The 13,142-nt window shown below is 40.4% G+C and overlaps 1 protein-coding gene across 1 annotated transcript in view; it reads left to right on the top strand.

Annotated features, from left to right (window-relative positions):
• Positions 1–619: 619 nt before the first annotated feature.
• The window catches only part of GNE (glucosamine (UDP-N-acetyl)-2-epimerase/N-acetylmannosamine kinase), a 60,573-nt gene continuing 48,050 nt past the window's right edge, over positions 620–13,142 (top strand). The window contains exons 1-2 of the mRNA XM_086866871.1: positions 620–670; positions 824–961. The gene's annotated coding sequence lies outside the window, so the exon portion shown is untranslated. The remainder of the gene's footprint in view (positions 671–823; positions 962–13,142) is intronic.

The following is a 13,142-nucleotide window of genomic DNA, read 5'->3' as shown; positions in this document are numbered from 1 at the left end:
ATACCAAAGCAGAAGGAGGCAGAAGAACCCAAAATATAAGACTGAAATTCTCAATGGAACACAAAGACCCAAATTGTCACCTAACAGGAGCCAGCCTAAGCTTCAGTTTCACGAGTTTGGATCAGCTCAGCCTTTCACTCCAGAACTTCCTGAGTTTTATTTACATACAGCCTCTGTCAGTATATGTTTGGCTTGTATAACTGAAGTACCTTGCTAAAACCTAGAGCTTTGACAAGTACTTCCATTAGATATAGAAGGGATGTGGAAGAGAAGGTTACTCAATTTCCAAAGGAGACACAAAGAATACCTATCCTAGACCACAATATGAGATAAGAAATGGGAGTGTTAACCAATATCTCTCACATCAGCCAGCTCTTAAACCAAATATCTCTGCTTCTTCTTGCTTCACCTTCCCCACCTGTACACACCTTCCAAGCCAGGACCCTGTGCACAGCTCTGCCTTTCCCAGAAACTGCCTGGTCTGTGGAACAGAATGTGTCCCTGTCTAGGGTGGATTACACTTGTGTTTCAGTTTTCTGACTCCATCAGGAAGTGTGATTGTCAGAAAAGGGTGGTGACCAGAACTGCCTTGAAGCCTAGCCTAGCCATTACGTGGTTTGTTCAAGGCCATGGTCCAAGTAATGCTCAGGGCAGATCTTCAAGATGATGGGTGGGTGAAGGTTTGCTGTCCAGATTCTCTCCTTCCTCCACCTCTTCTACAACAAGCAGGAGACCCAAGGAAGGGGAGGGTTCTGCACTGGCCTGAGTTGTCTGGTTTCTATACCCACTTTGTCTCAGAGCACTGTTTTGTTACACTTCCCAGAGCTGGTGAAAGCTGAACCTGCCTGCTTCTCTTGGCTGCACAAATGAGGATTACTTGCTTGTTCTTTGTGGATGCAAGCCAAATGAGACATCCCCAGACTTCGTGTGTCAAGGGAGGACTCTAATTCACAGGAACTGAGTGAGTCTAACTTTTCCTTCATTGTCTAAAGTGCCTTGTACCTCTCCCAGTGTCCCATAAGCTACTCTGTCACACCCACGAGTCTCTTCTCTACAATCTAAAAGTTCATCTACCAACGTTTCCTGTGGCTCCCCACCCCAGCTCCCTAATCCTGGTATTGTTTAATGTTCTCAAAGAATAGCTAACACTCAAAGGGAACAGAGCCACCTTTCCCAAGCACCGAGCTAAGACACACACAGACACACACACACAGACACACACACACACACACACACACACAGACACACACACACACACACACATACAGTCCCCTAAAATAACAACATTCATTGGTCTGCAACTCTTTCACAAATAATGATTTTTTTAAAAAAAATCTTAAGTCCAGTTTGGAAAACAACTCTGCTTGTTCAAAAAATAAAAATAAAATACCAAATAAAACAGACAAGATTTGTCATAGCTGGCAGTGGAGAGTAAGTTTCTGAGATACTGGAATTAAGTGGGCTGAATGTCTTTTTTGAGCACTCCTCAAGATTTTTTGAAAGGCTGAGGTGGAAGGAACTACAAGTAGCCAGCTGGACAGGAAGTCAGCTTTCTCAAAACAAATAAAGAGTTTCTACTTTATCAAAACAAAAAAAAAAAATACCTTGACTCATAGCAATGAACAAAAAAGGACAAAAGCAAATTTGTGAACTGTCCCATTTTGCTAGAATTACCCCTTAAAATTATTTTAAATTCAGTTTATGCACATTTAAGCAGCCTTCTTAAAGCAAGGAGCAAAGAAATCTCTGAAAATGCTCCCTCTTCCTGTAGTTTGCAAAACAGAGGTTTGCTGACAGCAACTCCCCAGAAGTCTAGCATCTCTCAGATCAAAACCACAGCGAACTGATGAATCCCCTCAACTTTTGAGGTCTTTTGCACTGAACAACTTCTTTCTATCCCCCACCTGTCCCCATGGCTTAGGTTTGCTTATGTCCCCATGATGATAATGTGGCCCTAATGAGCACCACTCCCTCTAAACCATACCCCAACATCAGAAAATCAGAGCAGCATTCAGGCACTTATGCAATTTCCTCATGTTTGCTAAACTGAGGTAGGCTTAGATCCCCTCTGACCAGCACATCCCCAGTGCCTTTCACCCATACAGAAACATTTGCTTGGCCATGTGGGAGGTAACCCCCATCCCTGGTGGTATCAGCAGGATTAAAAAAGACTGACACTGGATTCAGGGAGTGACACAGTTTAAAACTCTCTTGTTAGAAGCATCACTGTTCTTTTTCCTTTCTCCTTGTGTTGGAACATTCATATAGCATGCAGGTTTCCACAGGTTTGCTTCCCTATGGTCACTCTCTTATTTTCATCAGATTAGGAGGAGATGATGGTATCAATAATGCCTAATATTTACACTAGGCTATCATAGACCAGTTGAGCCAGTTTAATTACAATGACAGTGTAGTGCATGTGATACTGCCATACTTTCTGCACACACCTCATACTTTTATCTTTGTTAAGGCATGCACATACTTGAGGCATTTTCTGCTATATGGAGTATGACATCTCTGGCCTAAAAAAAAACACCCCCAAATTTCTCAAGCAGATCTATAATAGCAAACAGAGCAGGAGAAATAAACTGCAGGAAGCAATGAAGGACTAAAATATCACTGAAAATAAGACAAAGAAAAATAAAATCATTACCTAATTTTCAACATATTTTCTTTTTTAAATATCAGAATTTCATAGCAGAAATCAGTTTACAAAAAAAAGTCTAGGTGACAAAGGAGAATAGATGCTTTGAAAGAATCCCTCTGCTACATGCAAAAAGAAAAATAAGGTAAAATCCAGTGAAAATTTAGGGAATTCAGTTTCTCAGAACCCTCAAAAGACTTCTGGTACATACTGAGTAGGTTGAGATTGTCATGTGACAAGATAACTGTCTATCAAAAGGTGAAATGAACCTTGTCTTTTTTTATCACTGGTCCATCTGGATAAAAGCCTGTGTCCTGCCTACAAAGGTTAGCTTTTCTCTGGGCCTGTTCCCGATAACCAAATATTTTCCCTTGCAAATTCTGCCTTGATTAGATATATGAAAAATATGGTGATTTCCTGGAAAAAAAAAAAAAAAAAAAAAAAAAAAAAGGAGGAAAAAAAAAAGAGGAAAAAAAAAGAGTAAAATAAATAGTTTTTGGCCCAAACACAACCAACTCAGTTTGTGTATCTGAAAATTATTTGTGCATAAGAAGATGTGGGCTATCAGCCACCATTCCCTGCTATTCACCAAAGAATGTGAACAGCAGGATCCAAATCAATCCCCTTGCACAGCCTGAAGTCTGCTGCCCATGCTGTGATGTTATCTCTGCTGGGTTTAATTTGATCTTCAACCTTTGGACTTTTGTAATCACTTGAAGAAGCCTGCAAGGTTCAACATACAGGTGTCAAACATCAGAAAAGGCTCTACTAGGGCCAAGTGCGACCATCCAGGACTCATGGTTGTCAGGATCACCCTCAAAAGATGATCCCAGTGTCACTTGAGAAGTACTACCCAGGCTCTACCAGTATGACAGACCCATCAAGTTTGCATCATTGTCATCACTGTCTAGCCTGCCTGCTTTCAGCTGAGCAAGATAACAAGTGATAGCCTTATTTTCTACATGAGTAGTTAGTTGGAAATATCATGCTGTGTTCTACTGCACAATACTGTGAATGGATTTCGGCCAAAAAAAGGGAAAATATTCAATGCTGTAGACACAGCACAGGGAAGAAAGAAAAACCAAGCCTTGCTTGAGTGCTTCTTCGCTTACTCAAATGACTTAGCCTTTCAGAGTTTAAAAATTAATTCTGTGTTAAGTGTATCTTGCAACATGAAACAGTTGTTGCAACATTGCTGCTGTTCCAAGTGCTGTGTGATGAAGTGCTGCACTGGACTTTCATTTCTAGGAAAGCAGATGGATTTTCAGGGTACACTGCTATACTGACTCAGAGCTATAACAGAAAGAAAACTTTGGGAAATGCTTGACATTTCATATTTCATATTCTTTTATTCATCTGAAATTGGGATGAAAGACGTCTTTTAGGAACCCAATATATGTTTTTAGTCTCTATAGATTCTAAGCACTTTTCTACAACACTTACCCACTTACGCTTATTTCTCCAACTGAACGTGGTTAAATAAAATGGAGTCATATGAAAAAACACAGCTTTTAGGATCAATTTTTATTTATTTTTGAATTTTTTTAACTAAACATTATGGAAACTATTCCAATTTAGTGAATAATTTTACCTCCCTTAAAATTTTACTTCCCAGAGGGTATTATTCCAATGGAAATGTTCTATGAAGTTCTGCTCTGTGGTCTATCAGTAGAAAAAAAAGCCACAAAGAAAGGTATTTTATTTCCTACCTAGTCAATACTGTGACATTTTGCTGGAAACTGAGGCCACCAAACATAACAATTTGATTTAGCAACACAATTGATTTCTTAAGGTGCGTGTGATTATGGTGGCTTCAGACCCAATCTGGGTTATTCATCCTTATAGCATCCAGTAGAACAATGACAGACTTCTGTTACAAGCTATCAAAAAGTACACTGCAGCACTGGAGACATTAAAAAATCTCATTTGTTTCACTGGACTTGTCTGCAAATTTCTCACATACACATTGCAGAACATTTTGGAGGGAATCCCACTTATCTTCCTGGGAATAGCCCATTCCCTCTCGTTCTAAACTGAGTTTAGAATGAATGAGTAATATAGTAGGAATGAAAGACTGAGGTAAATAACAAAGAGCCTAATCCTTCTTCTATAACACCACAAGCCTCTGCCTACCATCCCTACTGTGTCTGCAACAACATAGTATCTGGGGGATGGTAACAGAGGAATTATAGGAATGAGACTCAAATTAGAGGAACGGATTCCTCTCTCAGCTGGGATGAAAATGAACAACAGAAAGTTGACACTCTTCTCCAATTCCCCTACAGACTAGTAAAAATGTCAGTTCAGCTTTCTCTTCAGTGCTGGCAATATGTCAGGGTTTGGTTGGTTTTTACCAGTCAAACAGGAATGTCTGTCCCATATATAAAAAGGAGTGCTCCCTGCACAATTGCTTGTGATTTATACAACCAACCTCTGAGGCACATCTGCCTACTAAGCAGATAACTCAGGATATTCCAGGAGACTGATGTGGAGCCTCAAGTACACAGTTTGAAGACAGAGGATTCGACTAACTATACTGACATGTGCTGTGTTTTGCCTTAAGTCCCAGCTAGTGCTGTCACATTATCTGACTTCCTCCTTATAAATAAAAAAAATTAAGATTCTGGTCTTCAGAGTGGCAGAGAAAATCTTGAAAAACAGGGGCATACAAAAGACTCAAACACACACACACAAAAAAAAGTCAGAAGGCAAAATAAAGTGATTTATGATTTTAAATAAAAAGTTAACTTCCACCAGGAAATTCTGTAAGCTGACTCTCAGTTTATGGATAAAGGCTTTGAGGCCAAATTTTGTGATAACCTTAGAACAGAGCATGAGAATAAAACACAGTTTAAATGCCCTTTTCAGAGTGTTTGAAAAGTTTTCTCTCTTCTGAACAACAGGCTACAACAGACCCACTCACAAACTTTGAGTAAGACACTATTTTGTGGCACATGCTCTCTGGATTAATACTGGTAGTGAAAGTTCTTGGAGCATCTGACATGCAAACCAATCTTAACACTAAAGGATCATAAACAACACTGAAACTCCCAAGTTAAAATACCCCAGGCCTGTCAGAAGGTAAAAAACCTCTTAAGGTAAGCTTCCTATTAGACTTGAGAAAATGGGAATTTGGGAGAATGCTGTTACTGACATAGTACTTCAGGTTACAAAGGTGTGCTTGTTTAGCCAGCACTTGCAGGACTGGCTCCTGAGATTGTCGTAGTACTGTACAGCTCCTGCAGAATTTCCACTGCAGGAGCAAGGAACACTTCTTGAAGGAGTACCAAGGTGCTTGCTGCACTTTTTCCCAGATATGGCAATAAGAAGCAGAGGAGCTTCTTTGTGTCCTTTGGCACTGCCTCCTTCATCATGGTACTCATTCCTTCAATCCACCAAACCATTCCTGCTCTGGAACAATCACAATGAGCCAAGCCAACCTGGTCCACCAGTAAAACAAACAAAAATAAAAAGCCCAGTGTTGAACATAGCTGTTTCCCCTCAACAATTCCTGGTTGCTAGATGTGAGATTTTAATAGTGTTTAGCTAGGATTTAACTACAGGAGGAGGAAAGAAAGTCCCATGGGCGTATACTTGCCCTATAATAATGTGTAATTTTTTCCAGTCTCAGCCACTGGAATTTTCTCTGACCTCCCACTGTCTCACTTGGTGGGTTAGTCTCCTAAACAGCAAATCATATGAAATAACTGCATAGGTTTGGTTTGGTTTGGTTTGGTTTGGTTTGGTTTGGTTTGGTTTGGTTTGGTTTGGTTTGGTTAATTACACATGATTCTTTTCACTGTTGAGAGAGAGCTTTTTCTATCACATCACCATCCCTGAATTCATAGAGACTAGAACACAGTTCAACAAGACACACTTAGATTTGCCATGTCAGGCAGGACTTCAGCAGCTGTTCCCAGAAGGACTTTGTGACTGTTTTCCTTAAGCCACAACTGAAAAGTGGAATGAAACAAAAATATCCAACTGACTTTTTTTTTCCTTCCTGAGAAAGGAATGAGAATAGTTTGTTCAAATGCAAATCTATATGGTCAGCAAGAAAGAAGTATTTGTTTTTCACCCAAGATATTCCCAAAAAAAAAAAAGATAAATCCATTTTCAGGATTCATTGCTTTAGTTCAGCTGAATATTTAACTAACAAAAAGCAGAGACATGCTGTGCTCTTAATTGTGCTTTGTCCCTGAAGAAAACTCTTAATGGGCATTGACTGGTCAGCAAGACAGAAGTTATTTGGTCCATGATGTGTCAGTCGACATAAAATGAAACATTTTTTAGCTTGGCTGGTATATCACAATAAAAAATCTCTGTTGAGTTTTGAGTATGAGTAGTCATTTCGCTATGAAATACTCCATTCCCAGTCAAGTTCACCAATGCCAGGTCAACCGTGGTGGGTTGTATACAAGTTTTCAGTCTAAAAATAATTTTTTATTCTCTGAAATCAGGACTCCAATCTGCTAATTCCCAGAAACACTATCTCACAGGACTTGCAGTGACTACAGTGAGAATACAAGTTTGAAAATACAATCTGAACAAAAAAAATCTCATGAAACAGCAAACCAACCCTACAGGAATAGAAGAAATAGATGAAAAGAGAAAATGCATGCCCTGGAGCTTAATGATGTAGCCTCAGCCACTCCTGAATACCTTACCAAGATGTGATCCAGCTAATAAGGCAAACAAGAAACATTCAACATTTCTGTATTAGACAGGACATACCAATCTGAATGTTCCCCAGGCAGAGCCAAGCTGCATACAACCCTTATCTCTGCTCTGCTTGGCGTGAGAGAGGAGCTCCCGTCCTCTAAACCCCACAGGGGTTAAAAGCACAGGTACAGAATGTCTGAGGGAACTGCTGCCAGCCATTCTGCTGTCTGTGTAACACAGACCTGGCACTGTCTCATCTCATTCTTACAACCAGGAAGGAGATGACAAAGATCCAGGCTCAGATCCAGAAATTACTGGATAAGTTAAACTTTTATACAAAATTTGCACAGGAATAATGACCTGAAAAGATCAGATAAGGCAATGAAATAGAAAATTTGCATAGAAATTACATAGAAAATTTTCCTGCATGACTGCCATCAACTTGAGAAATACCTTTAGTTGCCTGGTTTAAAACAGATGGTGTTCTCAGAACCTACTGCAACACATTTATTTTTAACTCAAGGAGTTCAATAATTGACTGCTCTAAGATGGTGGACAGCAGAGTGGGAAGATTCCTGCAGTAACAGTAGCCCCAGCAGCTGACTACTGCTCAGAGGCAGGAGCAAATGTGCAAAACATAGCATTTTGGAACCCTTTCACACTCTTTTTAAACAACTGATCATTGTCCACATGGCCTCCTGACAACATCCATATGTTTTACATCATTCTCTTCTCTTCACCTCATATCTGGCCTATCCTCATGACAACAGCACTAATACTGAGTGTGAGTGCTGTCTGAGGTAGGAGCTGAGCCCTGAATCTCCTTGTCAGTACCCTTCACCACCAAACACCACCATCATCATCTTCAGAAACACAGGTCTAGTAAAACGCAGAGTGGAAAACGAATATCACTCTACACTTACAAGTGGGACCAGCTAATCAATACAAAAAAAGTAGAGATAAAGAAACATCTGAAAAACATCAAGAAAAATAATTTTTTTTTGAGGAGGAAACCATTTATTGCCATGCTGTATTACAGTTTGTATGTACAGTTAGCATGTGCTAAGACTAGGTCTGTCTCCACAGGCTTAGATGCAGACTTTTGTACTCTGCTTTGTTAGAAGGTGGAATGGCAGTTCCTGTTTGCAAATCTAAGTTACCTATGAGTGCTGAATTTATTACCTACATGCACAGTTCCATCATTGCTTTGCTCATTAATTATCCTGGAAACAGAAGAAAGATGCTGAAGAAAAAAAGCCTAGCCCATAATTTCCAAGCACACATTGTGTCACACTGAAGTGCCCTCTAAGCCCTGAGCTAGTATCACCGAAGTTTTCCTGTTATGTGGTGCTTGCAGCTGGAGTTGGAACAAAATATTGGACTGGCAGACAAAAGGAACAGTGGTAAAGTGTTTGTGTTAGTCCTCTCTCAGTATGCAAGCCCCATAACAAGCTGCTCCTCTCAGCATACTAGGCTGTGAGTCTCACCATTCTGTCAGTGAACGGAGCTGGAGTGCATGTCTCTTCTATATCTGAGGGGTATATGCCAGAGATCCAGTGGTCTGGCACATGGATTTCAATTTTGTCTTGAAGGTTAGCATTTGTTTCAGTCAGGACTAGAACATATGTGTAGGAAATGAGGATTAGTCAGCCAGGGCTGCAAATGGAATAGGATCATAGAAATGTCAATTCCTGTTAGATTGACTTTTGGCTTTTTAAATTGAGTCTTTTTAAGCCTTCCACTTACCTTCAGAGAAGATTTCTCAAATCCCATGCTCAAGAGCTACAAATCCATTTTGACACTTTCTTAAAGTCCAAATTCAGATATCAAGTACCATGGGACTGGCACTTATACCTCTAGCACTGACAGTACCATGCTTCTTGGCAACTCTTCTTGGAAAACAACTCACCTAATCCAACCCAAATTTCTAAAATGTGAAAGACTCAGCTTGATTCAGGTGAAGCTGCCTACAGCTTCCCTTGATATATTTCTGTTCATAACCTGTCCTCTGATCTTCCAAGGAGTGTCTTGATCCCCCTGTTGGTTTCAAACACTGTCCTCATAGCAGGAAGACCCCAATAGCTGTGGTGACCTCTTCCAGGAAGACCACACTGGCCTGCACTGATCTGTGTTCAGCCATGTCAAGAAAGAGGTACCCAATTTAAAGGGGTCTTGGCTTTCTCTGCCTAAAGTAATTTCTTGCTGGTCCCCTCATTGCTGCTGTAGATGAATTCTGGACATTTGTCTACAGCTCTCCTCGGTCCTCACACACTTAACTTTGCCTTGAGCTCTTACATCCTAGCACAGTTTACTTGGCAAGACCTGAATAAAACATACCATGAAGCTTCAGAGAGACACCTCAAGTGACACACATGAGTACCTCCCCTGCTGATTTGCACCAGTTGTAGTTCACAAAATCACTGTTTCGACTAGTTCAGAATACTTCTTTCTGACAGTTATCACACCACCTTAAGTTATCACACAGCATTTCTCACAGCAAAAGGCTGTGGTCAAGTTCCCATGGCATTCCTCACTGTCCCTAAGCTTAGCTGATTAAGAAATCACTGAAGGACTCCCTTGCTCTTGCAACTGCAGACATGCAGACTCCCAAGATACAGCACAGGTTTTGATAGTCTGCTTAGGTCATAGGGTACTCACAGGCTCAGGAAATTTACTTTCCGAAAAAGAACAAAGCACAAATGAACCAAAGAAGAGCAGTGGAAAGTGGAAAGAGAGGAGAGAGTCCCAGATACTTTATTTTTATTATCTTATTCACTAAAAAGACAGTGGAAGATTTTGATGCCATGTATTTTAGATTTTCTTACTTTGATCTGCTCCCCCCTGAATGTTTGTATGCTCTGTAAGCTATTTTTGACTCATCTGTATTTTCAAGACTGGTCTATGCCAGGTATTATATGCCAGATTTTAGCTAAATACTGGCAATCTTGAGTTGTTCAGTTCTATGCATGCCGTTCTCACAAATGTATCACATATGTGACAGCAGACTTTTACCATACAGCTTACTCTTTGTTGCTCCTTCACTGAGAGAACAGTGTGTTCTTGAGTTCTTAAACAGAGACCTAGGAAAAGCCAGTCATACACTCGAAACAAAAGCACAAATAAACACTTTTATTCCAAGCCATTAGAGTGGTTGCAGAATACACTGCAACAGTTTGCTAAGCAGAGTACTCCTGTGGGACTACATGCTCCAGAGGGTGGAGTTGTGGCTTGGAGTGTGAACTGTACCTCTTTGTGAAAACAACTGTGTGACCTAAAGGGAGCAAGGAAGAAGACATGCTGTTCACCATGCTCTGACTCCTGCTGTGCCATCATGTGGCACCCCTGAAAGCCCTCTGACCCAAAAGAAGAGGCAAGAGCCCACACAGATGATGCCAAGTCCCAAAATCTGGCCAGGCATCCTGCAGGTTTGCTAATACTTTCCCTACCTTCAGCCAGGGATGAAGTCAAGAATGATTGCACTCTTAGCTGCTTAACAGCCTCAGAATTCTCTGTTCCAGGACATCACACTGTCAGCTTCTCAAATACACTGTGCCCCCTATGAATGGAGAAAGGTCTTGGTTGAGTTAGATCCCAGTTGGCTAGATACTAGAGGGAAAGGGAATTCTGAATCTTATCCCCTTCCAATGCATGTTCAAAATTCCCAGTGGTGTTTTCATACATTTTGAGTGCCAAAGTGCCTTTAAAAAGTTGGTCTTCCTCAATTAAAATCCAGAAAGTCCTGCCTGTCAAAAGTGGCTTTCAAACTAGGCTGAGAAGAATCCAGCTCAGCCTTTTACAATTTTCAGCACCTCTGACTTTCTTTATTGTATATAACTTCCTCAAAGAAAAATCTCTTTCAGTATGTAATATTGCAGTATATTCTCTCAGACATTATTTATTTCCCTGATTTATGAAGCATTTCAGTTTGGCTTTTTGAGGGTAACTGATGTAGAACATTTAGAACAGTACATTTTCAAAAACATTTCAGATACCAGCAAGCCAATATACAGATAATTTCAATACATATGAAGCACTAAAAATCTTCAATAGGTTTAATGCTAGGAATTTTTTTAACTTGTGCACTCTACACCTGCTTTCTTGTACTTTCCAGAAGTGTGAGCGACATTTATGAAGATAGACAGCCTGAAGCACTGGGAAAATACTCTGCTTTGAAGGCTTAGAGGGGAATTTACCTTAAGACACTCTGTGCAGGGTCTGTACAGCAGTGAATGTCACTGCAGAATTTGTGGAGATATCAGTTGTACACTACATCTTTGCTTCCTAAATTCCCCCTCTACAGCAGGTTGCTGGCATCACCCAAACAAAGGAATCTGCTAGGGTCCTCACTTGGTGTAAAGACCCAATAAAAACAGAATATAAGCCAAAATGTCCTCCAGAGCCTTCCTGTCTCTCTTTTGCTCTTGGAGTAAAAGGTTAAAAGTTTATGGCATATTGACTCAGAACTGCACTGATGCCAAAGCACTTTGCTGGTAGAGCACCTCATAATTTGGATGAGCAAAGTTCTGAAGTAAGTATGGATCTCACTTATTAGTCAGGTAAACTAAAAAAACCTAGCCTCCATATGTAAGCAGGGTTTGTATTTTCTTTGCAGAAGACTGCCAGCTACACAGCTCATTACAAATACATTTGCCAAGAACAAGAAGTCCTTCCCTGTCCCCTGTTCATCTCAAAGTATGAACTCACCTTCAGGGCTGCTCTCACACAGTACAATCTGTGTTGCTCCCCTTGCACTAACAAGAACAGTGACTTGCAAGAAGGCAGCTCTCTCTTTTTTGCCTTCCAAGGAAAACTTGCTTAATAAATATTCCTTTGAGTTTGGCTCCATGTATTCCCTTCTGTGTGATGCCCACAAAGATTTCTACTTTATCCTTTATATACAGGAAATCTGCATACTATACATCCTGTTTTCCTACCCCTGGATTTTCAGTGATCTGTTGCAGCTGTGAATCCAACACATTTCAGACCAAATATATTTCAGATCCTCACTTAAACTCTCTTGTCAGAATTCAGCCTTTTGTTTTGGGGACAGTAAAAAATGGTCATGCAAGCAATGATGTCCTGCCAATCATAGTTTGTGCCAGGAAAAAAAGTAAAATCAAAAAGCAATCCACATTTCCTCAAGAGAAGAATGCAGAAAAATGGCATCTGCAATAGCTTTCTGTTATAATTTATCTTACAGTCATAAACAGGCAGGATGAGACTGCAAGTGATCTGAAGGATGGAAAACTAGCATGCCTGTAGGCAGCAGCAGTACAATCCTGAAAATTTTCTCTCATCAGTAAAGGGTTTTTTTCTTGTTACCCCAAGTGCCAACTGGACTCTAAGCCTAGATTCTCAGCTGAAAGACAGCAGTGACCAATCCTGATTTCAACTCTTCTATCGAAGTCTTCTGATGCAGACCTCTCTAAAAACATGAAGTCCCAAGCACTTGGCTCAGGGACACCCCGACTGTAATCTCCACCTCTGAAGCAGCAAGGTTCAGATCTGTAAGGGTACTCAGGCTCCCTGACCCTTCCTACCTTGATACCTGAGGTAATATATTTTAAAGTATCTCTTGTCACCACAAATCTGAGCATATATTTGGTCTGACAAGGATACAAACAGCAAAACAATATAATCAAAACCTGACCCCAAAAAAAAATCAACTATAAAAAGTTCATTCCTGAACTTTTTGAAAAAAAAAATACAATAGTGTATTCTGTAATGCATCACTTCACACACCAAACAAGCCAACACCTTTAAGGCAAACATGCTCCTCCTCTTCAGCAGGATCCATATCCTGCTTCTGCCCATCCTGCACAGATACAACATTGAA

Source organism: Cyanistes caeruleus, chromosome Z (genome assembly GCF_971803275.1).
Source record: "Cyanistes caeruleus chromosome Z, bCyaCae1.hap1.1, whole genome shotgun sequence".
NCBI lineage: Eukaryota > Metazoa > Chordata > Aves > Passeriformes > Paridae > Cyanistes > Cyanistes caeruleus.
Note: the sequence above shows the minus strand (reverse complement) of the source record. Positions and strands in the feature narration are given on the sequence as shown.